The following is a 12,203-nucleotide window of genomic DNA, read 5'->3' as shown; positions in this document are numbered from 1 at the left end:
ATCTTTGTCACTCTTCTTACTATTCAGAATCTGATCCACTCTCTGTTTGGAAAACCCTGACCTGCGCTCCTTCCCAAGTTTTCATATAGCTCACTTAACCTGTGAGTGACACTTAGCCAAACAAATGCAGCTACCTATGCAGTGAATCATAGGATGGTGTTGGAGAGGAGACTTCTGTGGAAGTTTAAAAACAATTGCTTTGTTAAGGAAAGGCAGTGATGTCAGAGTTGATGGAGCTTCTGTGTCCCGAGTATGAGTAATTGATAGCTTAGGGTGTAGAATTTGAAGGTTGATGTGGTGATGTGGGATGATTTAGGGTAATTAGGGTAATGATTCCCAAGCATGTTTCTTGTACTAGCAGCAACAGCATCACCTGGGACTTGTTAGAGATGTAAATTCTCAGGCACCACCCAGAAACAAGCCAGAAAGAAACTCTGGGAATGGAATCCAGCAGTCTGTAGGTCAGCAAGCTCTCCAGGTGACTCCAATGGAAAGTGAGGCTTGAGGATCACTGATTTAGGACAGTATTGCAGGTTGCCTTTAACACTAAAATTTGGCTCCTACACAATATGTGTATGTGCGTATGCATGAGTGTATGTATGTGCACATATTGGTTCCTAGGTTTCTGGATAATGTCAGCAACTTTGACCTTGGTGTGTCTCAACTAGTAGCCACAGACATTGCAATAAAACCATCGAATGCAACCAAACCTTCCCCAAAGGACTTTTTTTCAGTTTACTTTCTAGCTGTATGTGTGACCAGCCTCGAAATCTTCTCTTCTGGTTCTTACCCCACTTAGTTTAAACCTCAGCTGCTGCCGCTGCTTATCTAATCCTACTCAAATTTGGTGATTTCATCTTACACATTGTATTTTGTCTCTGACTTGACAAAGGAGATGATGCTAGCAACAAATCTTCTGGTAACTATACTATTAGTACCACCCCCAGGCACTATGCACCCAAAAAGTAAGCTTGAGCCACTTAGTATATATTTGTATATTGTCTTCCCTTAGGGATTAGAAAGATCTATGTAGGAAATGACTATGCTTTATACACTTGTATTCCACGCATTAGCCAGCACAGTGAAGCTCAGTCATACCTGTTCATTGTGTAGATAACTTTGATTTTACCTCCACTTTGATTTGACAAGCTGTTTGGTTTTATATTCTACTTAATTTTCTGGTACAATAAATCATGAAACCAAGCAGATAAATAAAAATGAACTATGTGATTTTACATCATATTGGGTTCTTATAGCGACTATTTTATTTTTCATTAAATTAGTAACCTATCTATAAATCTGCTTGCTGTTTTTAACTCCTAAATGCCATGTCTGTGACTCACAGCTTATTGCAAATTTTGATGAAACGGTCTAACAGTACTATGGTAAATGAAATATGATCATTAACTGCATGCAGCTCCTCTTGCTAAAAGTGGAGACTTTTCCCCGAACCCTTGATTCTTGGCAGCCCTTATAATCTGCTTTGAAAAACATATGATAGTAAAAGTGACACTGTCCAAGTTCTGAAGCCTAGGCCTCAAAGAGTCTTGCAGCTTCATAACTTGAGCCTCTTGAACTAGTGCTGACCATCACACATAGTCATATTCTTACCTTCAGAAAGGTGAGGGGCCCTGTAGAGAAGAACCGAGGTGTCTGAGCAGACAGCCAGCCAGCAGCTCAGAGATGCGTGAGGAGAGCCATCTCTATCCTCTCAGATTAGCTCATCCTCTTGTTGAAGGAAGGCAAGCACATGAGTGAGCACAGGTGCAAGCAATAGAAGAAAAAGCCGATAAACAACTGAATTGGGAGAAATAATTAAGTTTAACTCAAAATGTTTGGGATAGTTGGTGTTGCATCAGTGGTAGTGGAAAAATTTAAAATGCTAATTATATCATGGACTTCTAAAACAACTTTCTATAATTTATTTTTTGTTTATATGCCAGTACTTGTTGATCAGATATTTTAAATGGAGACTTTAAAATTTGCTTTTATTAAAAGTTATTTTAAAATAATTAAGGGACAAACACTGGGAAATGTGTTATTAATGATCTAGGAAAATCTGTTCTCACTGCCAACTGTGTACTTCCGCAGAAAGATTCTATCATTTTAACTAATATTCCCCTGTTATCTTCTTTGACAAGGTCATAGTTAACGGACTTACTGTGTATCTGAAATATGATGACAATTAAAAAAACTCCCTCTTCAAGCATGTGTGACATTATAAAAATGACTTCCAGATAACAAACTGACATAATACTTATGTCTGGGATGTACTAAATGCTTAAGTTATTTGGTCTTTTTCCTCAAGAGTATGGTTTGAAGTTCTATTATAAATCTGTTAAAATGTAAATAGAGAAGTTGTATTATTCATGTCATTGATTATGTTTTATGAATCAATAATATCTATTATTTAATTTGTAAACCAAATATTGTGAGTTATTTAAGGGTTTAATGCAATAGCTCAGATAAGCATGGGGCTAAAAAACATTGCACAGTATTTAAGAACACAGAAGCATCCTCTCTATAATTTCATATTAAACACTTTAATTTTCAAACTTTATTAATTTGCATAACTTTAAATTATCCAACATAACTTTGATTTCCTACCATATGCCAGATAACTATGATTTTTTATTGGTCTATTTTATTTTTAGGGCGGCACCCATGGCATATGGAGGTTCCCAGTCTAGAGGTCGAATTGGAGTTGTAGCTGCCAGTTACGCCACAACCACAGTAAGCCAGACCCGAACCATGTCTTCGACCTATACCACAACTCATGGCAGCACTAGATCCTTAACCCACTGAACAAGGCCAGGGATCAAACCGCCATCCTCATGGGTACTAGTCAGATTCATTTCTGCTGAGCCACTAAGGGAACTCCCAGATAATTATTCTTAGCACCAGATAAAGAGGTGAACAGAAGGGAAACAAAAACAAATCCTGTCCATTTTGGGAGTTTACATTCTAGAGTGGAGGAAGACAGATAATAAATACGTACACTATACAAAATATGTTTATATAAACTTATGGGTTGTATAGTAAGACATGTTAGATGTTTGATGGTAATAAGGGCTGTAAGATAAGCAGAATAGGAAATGGGCATAAAGAGTGAAGTTAAGGTGGAGGAAGACAGAGCAGAGCCATTTTGCACAGGCTTGTCATGGAAAGCCTCATGGAAAATATGGCATTTCATCAAAAATTTAATGGTGGCAAGGGACAAATCTCTTTGAATATCTAGAAAGGGTCCAATTTAGAGGAAAAAGTAAGCACCAAACGTTGAAACAGAAGTGTATTCAAGGAACATCTGGGAGATCAACATAGATGAAAAATCATATAGGGTGCCAAGAGTAGTAGATGCATTTGGAGATAAGACAAGGCCAGATTGTCTATAGCCTTGTAGACTTTTGTAAAGACGTTGATTTTACTCTTCTCAGAGTGGATGAAAACTGATTTAGAGCATTTCTTTTCTTTCTTTTTTCCTTTTATTTCTTTTAGGGCTGCACCTGCGGCATATTAAAGTTCCCAGGTTGGGGGTTGAATCAGAGCTGCAGCTGCCATTCTATACCACAGCCACAGCAACGCAGGATCCAAGCTGCATCAGCAACCTGCACCACAGCTCACACACATTGCTGGATACTCAACCCACTGAATGAGGCCAGGGATCGAACCAGCGTCCTCATGGATACTAGGTGATTTCATTACTGCTGAGCCATGATGGGAACCCCTAGAGCATTTTTAAACCAAGTATTCTTTAGATTTAATTTTAGTTTTAAAAAATTACTTTGATAACTCTATAAAACAGACTGTGTGGGTTAAAAGAGGCTGTTCCAAAGATGGAAGCTTGGACTAGTGTACAGTGCAGGGGATAGCAGTAAAAGGTAGGATTTCTAGGTGTAGTATAAGAATTGAGCCCAGCATGGTGCACTGATGTAGTTAATGAGAGATGCGAGAGTCAGGGAAGATGAGGATGACTCCAAGTATTTATTTAAAATGCCATGGATGTGTTTCCATGATATGACCATCTGTATCATCATTTCTTATATAACATTATGCTAAATGGCTTATAAATGGTCACATCCATTTCCATATGGCTGAATATTTGTCACATTTTAATAAACATATGTTTACTGAGTATCCAATGTGAGAAACTGTTAGGCTCAAAAATGAATGAGACATTGCCTGTCTTTGAGGAGACTACAGATCTAATGTGAGAAACAAACACATAAAAAATATTTTAAATTTAGTGTAGGAAGTGATAAGATTCAGATACATACATAATGATACTTAACGAGAAATAAATTACAGTGATCTTATATGAACACATGGAAGGCACAGGAGTTTATTTCAAGGTTGGGCAAGGTTTTTTTCAGATAAAATTATACAAGTTTACTGATAAATATGGAATAGGAACTAAATCATTGGGGAGATACATCATGTTATTGGACTAGAGAACTCTATATTGTAAAAATGTCAACTTGCCAAGATTCGTGATGGGCTAAATGCAATGCTACTTAAAACAGCCACAGGATTGTTATTTTTTAGTATACAATTATGAGCTGATTCTAGAAGGAAAATAACTTCGCTCACTGATAAAAGGACAAGGGGAAGAATTTACTCTGAAAATACCAAGGCAGTTTTAAACTTATGATAATTAAGATGATGTTGTATTGTTCCAAGTGAAGAAAACTACCCATGTAAATGGAACAAAGAATTAGAAGAAAAAGACACTGACAGATGTATGGACTTGCTAGTATAAGAGCAAGATGGCATGGCATAAAAAATTAATAGGGAAATGTCACCCTTTGAAATAAATAGAAATAGGGAAAGGAATACCTGTATGAAATAGAAGGAAATCACAGTCTCTTATCCTACCATGTTAAAAAATCAACCCCAATAAAGTAAAGCTAAAATTATAAAGATTTGGGACATAATGGATTGGAATATTTTTAATAACCTACAGCAAGGAAAGAGTTTTTTTTTTTCCTTTTTGGTCTTTTGTCTTTCTAGGGCCACACCCATGGCATATGGAGGTTCCCAGGCTAGGGGTTGAATCAGAGCTGTAGCTGCTGACCTATGCCACAGCCACAGCAACGTGGGATCCAAGCCGCATCTGCAACCTTCACCACAGCTCATGGCAATGCCGGATCCTTATCCTACTGAGCAAGACCAAGGATCAAACCCGCAATTTCATGGTTACTAGTCGGGTTCATTAACCACTGAGCCATGATGGGAACTCCAAGCAAAGAGTTATTAAACAAAAACCATAATATACTGATAACAAAGTAAAAAATAAAAATACAAAGTACAATAAAATTAAGAATTACATTCTCCAAAAGATATCATAGAGAGAACACAAATACCAGTTGCAACGTGGGAGAAAATATAAAAAATGAAAAAAACCTAATGAAGAACTAATGTCCAAAAAATGGAAAGAACATTTTCCAGCCAGTAAAAAAAAAAAAAAAAAATCACCCAAATGATCTTGTCAAATGCTTTTCTTCATCTATTGAGATCATCACGTGGTTTTTGACTTTTCTTTTGTTAATGTGGCATGTGGCGTTCATTGATTTGCATATGTTGTACCATCCTTGTGAACCTGGGAAGAATCCCACCTGGTTATGGGTGTATGATCTTTTTTATATGTTGTTGAATTCGGTTGGCTAAAATTTTGTTGAGAATTTTTGTGTCTATATTCTTCAAAGATATTGGCCTATAGTTTTCTTTTTTTGTGGTGTATTTGTCTGATTTTGTTATTAGGTTGATGGTGGCATCATGGAATGTCCTTTGGAGTGTTCCTTCTTCAACCTTTTGGAAAAGTTTAACGAGGATGGGTATAGGTTCCTCTTTGTATGTTTGGTAGAATTCTCCTTTGAAGCCATATGGTCCTGGACTTTTATTTGTAGGGAATGTTTTTACGATATATTCAACTTCGTTTCTAGTGATCGGTCTGTTTAGTTGGTCTATTTCTTTTTTTTTTTTCCCCAGCTTTATTGGGGGTATTGACAAATAAAGTTGTGTATCTTTGTGTGATATGATACTTTGTGAAATGTCTAGTCACTTTAACAAACATATCCACCTTTGGTATGTTTGTATGGTGAGAACAGTAAGGATTTACTCTCTTAGCAAAGTGTACAGTATTATTAACTGTAGTCATCATGCTGTAGCTTTGTGTGGCTCACAGCATAACTGCTCGGCGTTGACCTACTCTTGATTCAGTTTCAGCAGGCTGTAAGTCTCTAGAAAGTTGTCCATTTCTTCTACGAAAAAAAAAAATTCCAAAACTTGCAAAGGGGTTTTACTAAAAGGAAACTGAAGTAGGTAATATTAGAGATTGTATGCAATCAAATTTGTAATCAGAGAAAAGCAAATTAAAATTTCAAGACAATACCGTGATTGAAAGTATCATTGTTAACAAGGATGTGGAGCATCATGAGCTACCATATTCTTTAGAACATTTCTGACATTACCTACTAAATTATAAAATTTGCATATCCTCTATTCCAGCAATTCAAACACTACGTATAGATTCTACATAAAATATCAAATGCACCAAAAATACACACAGGACATCCATGGCAGCATCATTTGGGATAGACACTAAATAGAAAGAACCCAAATGGTCTCCTACAGTAGAATGAATTAAATAAATATATGTTGTATTCATACAATGGGAGATCATGTGACAATAAAAATGATTAAGTGAAAACTAAATGCAACAATTTGGATGGATTTTACAAATATAATTTTGAACAAAACAAGCCAGATACAATAGAAATATATGCTCTTTGAGGCTACTGTTATAAATTTGAGAAACAAGTAAAACCTAGAAAAACATTGTTTCAGAATGCATACATCAATCCAAATTAAAGAAATAAAACAATGATTAATGATTTCCACAGAACTCAAAATAGTTGTTAACTCTGCAGTAAGGATCAAGTTTACAACAGAGGAAGGGAATCTGGGTTTCTTCTGAAGTTCTGATTATTTTTCCATATCCCATATTGATTATTCACTTTATTAATTTATTTACATTCAAAATATAGTTCTAGTCAATCTTACATTCTATATGTTTCTTAATATATTATAAATGTTAATATTCTGGTGTGAAGTTCTTTCAAATAATTTAGACTTCTTTTTTCAAGTAGCTAAAAGAAAAAAGAATACTCTATATGAATGCAATTACCACATGATAGGATACATAGTTCATCTAAACTATGAAGAAATAAAATGTATATGACTTGTTATAAAACATATAAAATCTGATATGTTAATATTGAAAAAAAAGCAGTAAATTCCACTTCCAGAAATGGAAACATGAGATGTTTGAGGAAACCTACTCAACAGAAAAGGAGAATATGGCTGAACAAAGTTACTCATAACAATATCAGGATCAGGACACTGGAAAATGATTGAAGGTCATCAACAATTTGAGAAGTACAGTTGATTCTTTTACTTTTTTAAAATTCTTTTTAAAGTTTCATTGAAGTATACCTGATTTAGAATATTGTGATAATTTCTGTTGTACGACAAAGTGATTTCGTTTTACATATACATACATTCATTCTTGCTCAGCTTCTTCTCCAATGTACATTATCACAGAATAGTGGGTAGAGTTCCCTGTGCTAATCATCAGGTCCCCATTGGCTAACCACTCCATATACCACAGTGTGCCAGTCCCAAATCCTCAGTCCATCCCTCCCCCTACCTGTCCTTTTTGGTAATCATAAGTTTTTTTTCAAAAAGGAAAACAATTCTCTGACATAAATTGCAGCAATATCTTTTCAGATCCATTTCCTAGAGTTAGGAAAATAAAAACAAGAAAAAAAATGGAACCTATTAAACTTAAAAGATTTTGCACAGCAAAAAGAAACCATAAACAAAATGAAAAGACAACCCACAGAAACGGAGAAAATATTTGCAAATGGAGAGACTGACAAGGGTTTAATCTCCAAAACATACAAGCAACAACACATGCAGCTCAAAAAAATAAAAACAAAAACAAAAAACACAAAAAAACAAAAAACAAACACAGTTAATTCTTGTTATGCATGGTTAGTTATATTCCGGAAAACTTTTGTGAACACTGGTTTATTACCCTCAAGAGAAATACAAGGTTAGGTTCCTACTAGCCTCTGTCCACCATTTTCATCAACAGGTCAGTACAAACCTTATCTTATGTTGGTTTTTGCTTAAAGATACCTTATTCAGTATGCATTATATTCACTAACATTAAACTCACGGTCAACGGCACTATAACTCGTTTGAATGTAGTTTGTCTAACTAAACTTATATTTCCTTGGTAAGGTACATCACAGCCTGTCGTGCTTAGGAAAACTAGACAGTGTTCCAGCATTATGCTTGGGGGACATTTTGAACAGTGAAACCATCGACAAAAAACACAAAAATGCATCTTAAACCAGAAGGCAGAGGATCACCTTGTGTGACCTCGGCTTGAAATGTGTGCTTCTCAAAGTTTTTACCATGCCACACGTGTCTGTAAGCACCAAAGACCCGAGTATTAATTTTGGGATTATGAATTAATTTTAGCGAGTGTGCAAACTCATAAATGTGGAATTGGTGAATCATGAAGATTTAACATATCTACTCGTAACAAACTTCTACTGTGTTATATAAGATCCATAAGTCTGTGACCCTCTTACCTGATGGAACTTTCGTTCCCCCACCAAGGGTTCCCAGACCCACAGCTTTTATCTGCCAGAAGTGATGACTTTTGTTCAGGGCAGGTAACATAGCACTGGGAAATTTAATGCAGAGGTTTTGGAAGTGAGAGAGCCATCAAGCAGTGTGATATTGATCTGCCACACCACCCTGGCTTGCTGGTAAGATACACATGCACATAGGAGAAAGTAGGGAGTCCAGTGCAAATGTAAAGCCAGAAAGAAGTTGCAAATTCGCTGCATTTCTGAATGCAACTCAATACAACAAAGGGTGACCATTTTACTGCCTTTTACACTTTTTGAGCATAATATTTGCTCAATCTAGCATTGCCTCATTGCTAACAACAACAAAAAAATGTCCCCCTCTAGGGAGCCAGGAACCCAAGCAGATTTAGTATAAAGTTCACATTACACTACCCTGATGAAAACCAACATTAAAAAGACAAAAATCTTGAAAGCAGCAAGAGCAAAATGACACATCATGGGGATGCAACGATTAAAATGAATGGTTATTCTCTTATCAAAAGTATTCATGTCAAAAGACATGGAATGGCATGTCTTGCCAATGAAGATGCTAATAATAAAATCAGTTAATAAATTTATATCTAACAAATTATCCCTCCTGTTAATGGTAAAATAAGGACATGTTTGCATAAACAAAAACTGAAAGAATCTATTGCCAACAGACACATGCTATAAGAAATGCAAAAAGGAAATCCTTTAGACTGAAGGAAAATGACACCACATAGTAACTCAGATCCATAGCAAGCAGTGTAGAGCAATGTAAGCATTAAACATGTAGACAAATATAAAGATTACAAATATAAAATGGTCTACTAGATATATATGTTGTATATTTTTCTTTAATTTCTATGGAAGACATATGATACCTAAAGGAATACATATAATTGTATTGCTTAGTTCACAACATACATAAATTTTAATATGCATGATAACAATACTACAAAGAAGGAGAGAAGTGGAGCCATTATAGGTAAAATATGACAAGATAAAGTCCATATTAACAAAGTAAATTGTGGTAAGTAAAATATACATACTAAAGTTCTTACAACAACCACTAAAATAGCACAAAATAGAACTAAAACGCAATAGAGCCATTAAAATAATATGTTAAATATTTAGCAAAACAGATATCTGTAAAGTAGGAATAAGGAAATAAAAAGATGAGACAATAGAAAATAGTCAAATAATGCACATAAATCCAAATATACGCTTATTTTAAGTGTGAACAAACACCATGTTTCAAAAAAACAAAATTAATCTGACGCTAAAGCTATAAGTAGCCCACAGAGAAAGACATTAAATTTAAAAATGCAATAATAGATAGAAAGTAAGACAAAAGAGAAAAGATAGACCATGCAAAAAGTAAACATAAGAGAGCTACAGTGGCTATACTAATGTCAGACACAATAGATTTCAAGAAAGAAAAATTACCTCAGACAAAGAAGGACATTTCATCATGACTAGAGGATTAGGAGGGGAAGATGATATAAAAAATATGTGTAGTTGCAATGAAAAAGTTTCACAGGACATGGAACAAAATATAGGTAAAAACACAATTATAATTGGATATTTATATATTCCTTTCTTACAAATTGGCAGAACAAGCAGACAGAAAATCAGTAAGGATAAAAAACACTTTGAAAGACTTAGCAACCAATTTGGACAAATCAACAAGTATAAAACACTACAGCCATATACATTTTTTTCAAAATAGTATATAGAAAAATTACTAGAACAGGACATATGTTGGACGATTAAAAAATTCTCAATAATTTAATAGGATTGAATCATACAGTAGTTGTTCTCTAACCACACCAGAATTAAATTATATGTAAAAATCAGGAAAAAAAATCCAGAGAATAATATATAAATGTTAAACCAAAGTCTTCAGAACTACCTTTGCATTAAAGAGGAAAAAAATATGAGAAAATAGAAAATTTTTGAACAGTATGACATTAAAATTAAAACACTCATCAAAATTTGTTGTAATGAAGTTAAAGACCTGTTTAGAGGGAAATATTTATTTTTGAATAAAATAAATGTTAAAAAGAATAAATCGATTTTCTAAGCTTTCACCTTAAAATTAGAAAAAGATCAAATTAGACCCAAGAGGAGTCAGCAAGAAGAAATGAGAAAGAGAAGTCAATAAAACTGAAAACAATTAGACACTAAAGACAATGAAAAAAACTAAAACTTAAGTATTTGAAAAGACCAATAAAATGGGAGGAAAAATAGCTAAACCAATCAAGAGGACAAAGGATAGAAGGGGAAAATTACCAATATCAGAAATGAAATAGGATGCCACTAGAGGTAATAAACACATTCAAAAAATAATAAGGGGATATTATGGAATAGATAAAAACCTTCAAAAAGGACTTCTCTTGTGGCACAGCAGGGTTAAGGACCCAGTGTTGTCACTTCATCAGCTTGGGTCACTGTGGTGTGGGTTCAGATCCTGGCCTGGGAATTCTATATGCCACAGGTGTGGAAAAACAAACAAACAAGCAAAAAAACAAAAAAACAACTTCAGAAAATAAAGAGGAAAGGAACACCTATCAAACTTATGTTATGAGTTTGGTGAGTCCCAGAATAAAAGGATCACAAGGAAAGAAATCTGAAAACATAACACTTATGGATATAGCTACCAAAGCCCTAACCAAAATATTAGCAAACCAAATACAGTAGTATATAAAAAGGATAAAATACCTTGACAAATTGGGGCTAATCCCAAGAATTTAAGCTTGGTTTATCTTCCAAATATTAATGATATACATTATATTAATAAAGTTAAAACATAGCACAGGACCTTCTCAAATGCAGAAAAATTACCTGTCAAAATTCAACACCCAATTGTAATTACAATTTTGAGCAAACTATAAAGCAAAAATAACATGCCTAATCTGATAATAACCATGTCTGAACTGTTGACACTTAATAGTTAAAACTGAATGTTTTCTGGAGTTCCCGTCGTGGCTCAGTGGTTAACGAATCTGACTAGGAACCACGAGATTGCAGGTTTGATCCCTGGCCTTGCCCAGTGGGTTCAGGATCTGGCATTGCCCTGAGCTGTGGTGTAGGTTGCAGATGCGGCTCGGATCCTGCATTGCTGTGGCTCTGGCATGGGCCGGCAGCTACAGCTCCGATTCGACCCCTAGCCTGGGAACTTTCATATGCTGTGGGAGGGGGCCAAGAAATGGCAAAAAGACAAAACAAAACAAAAAAAACTGAATGTTTTCTACCCACGGTCAATAACAAGACATGGATGTCCAGCCTTCTAGTCAGTATTGTACTGTAGGTCCTGTCAGTTCGACCAAGGAGAAAATAAATAAAATTCATGTGGTTTGGAAAGTAAATAATGAGTTCTTTGTACACTGAAGACACAATAGTGTGTATAGAAATATTAAGAAATCTAAAAAAAGTTTCTAGAAGTAATGAGTGTATGTAGCAAATGTGCATCACTCAAGATCAGTGGGTGTGTATATACATACATACTTCATAACA

The sequence above is a fragment of the Phacochoerus africanus genome, chromosome 10 (assembly GCF_016906955.1).
Source record: "Phacochoerus africanus isolate WHEZ1 chromosome 10, ROS_Pafr_v1, whole genome shotgun sequence".
Lineage (NCBI taxonomy): Eukaryota > Metazoa > Chordata > Mammalia > Artiodactyla > Suidae > Phacochoerus > Phacochoerus africanus.
The sequence above is the reverse complement of the archived record's forward strand: the minus strand, read 5'-3'. Positions refer to the sequence as shown.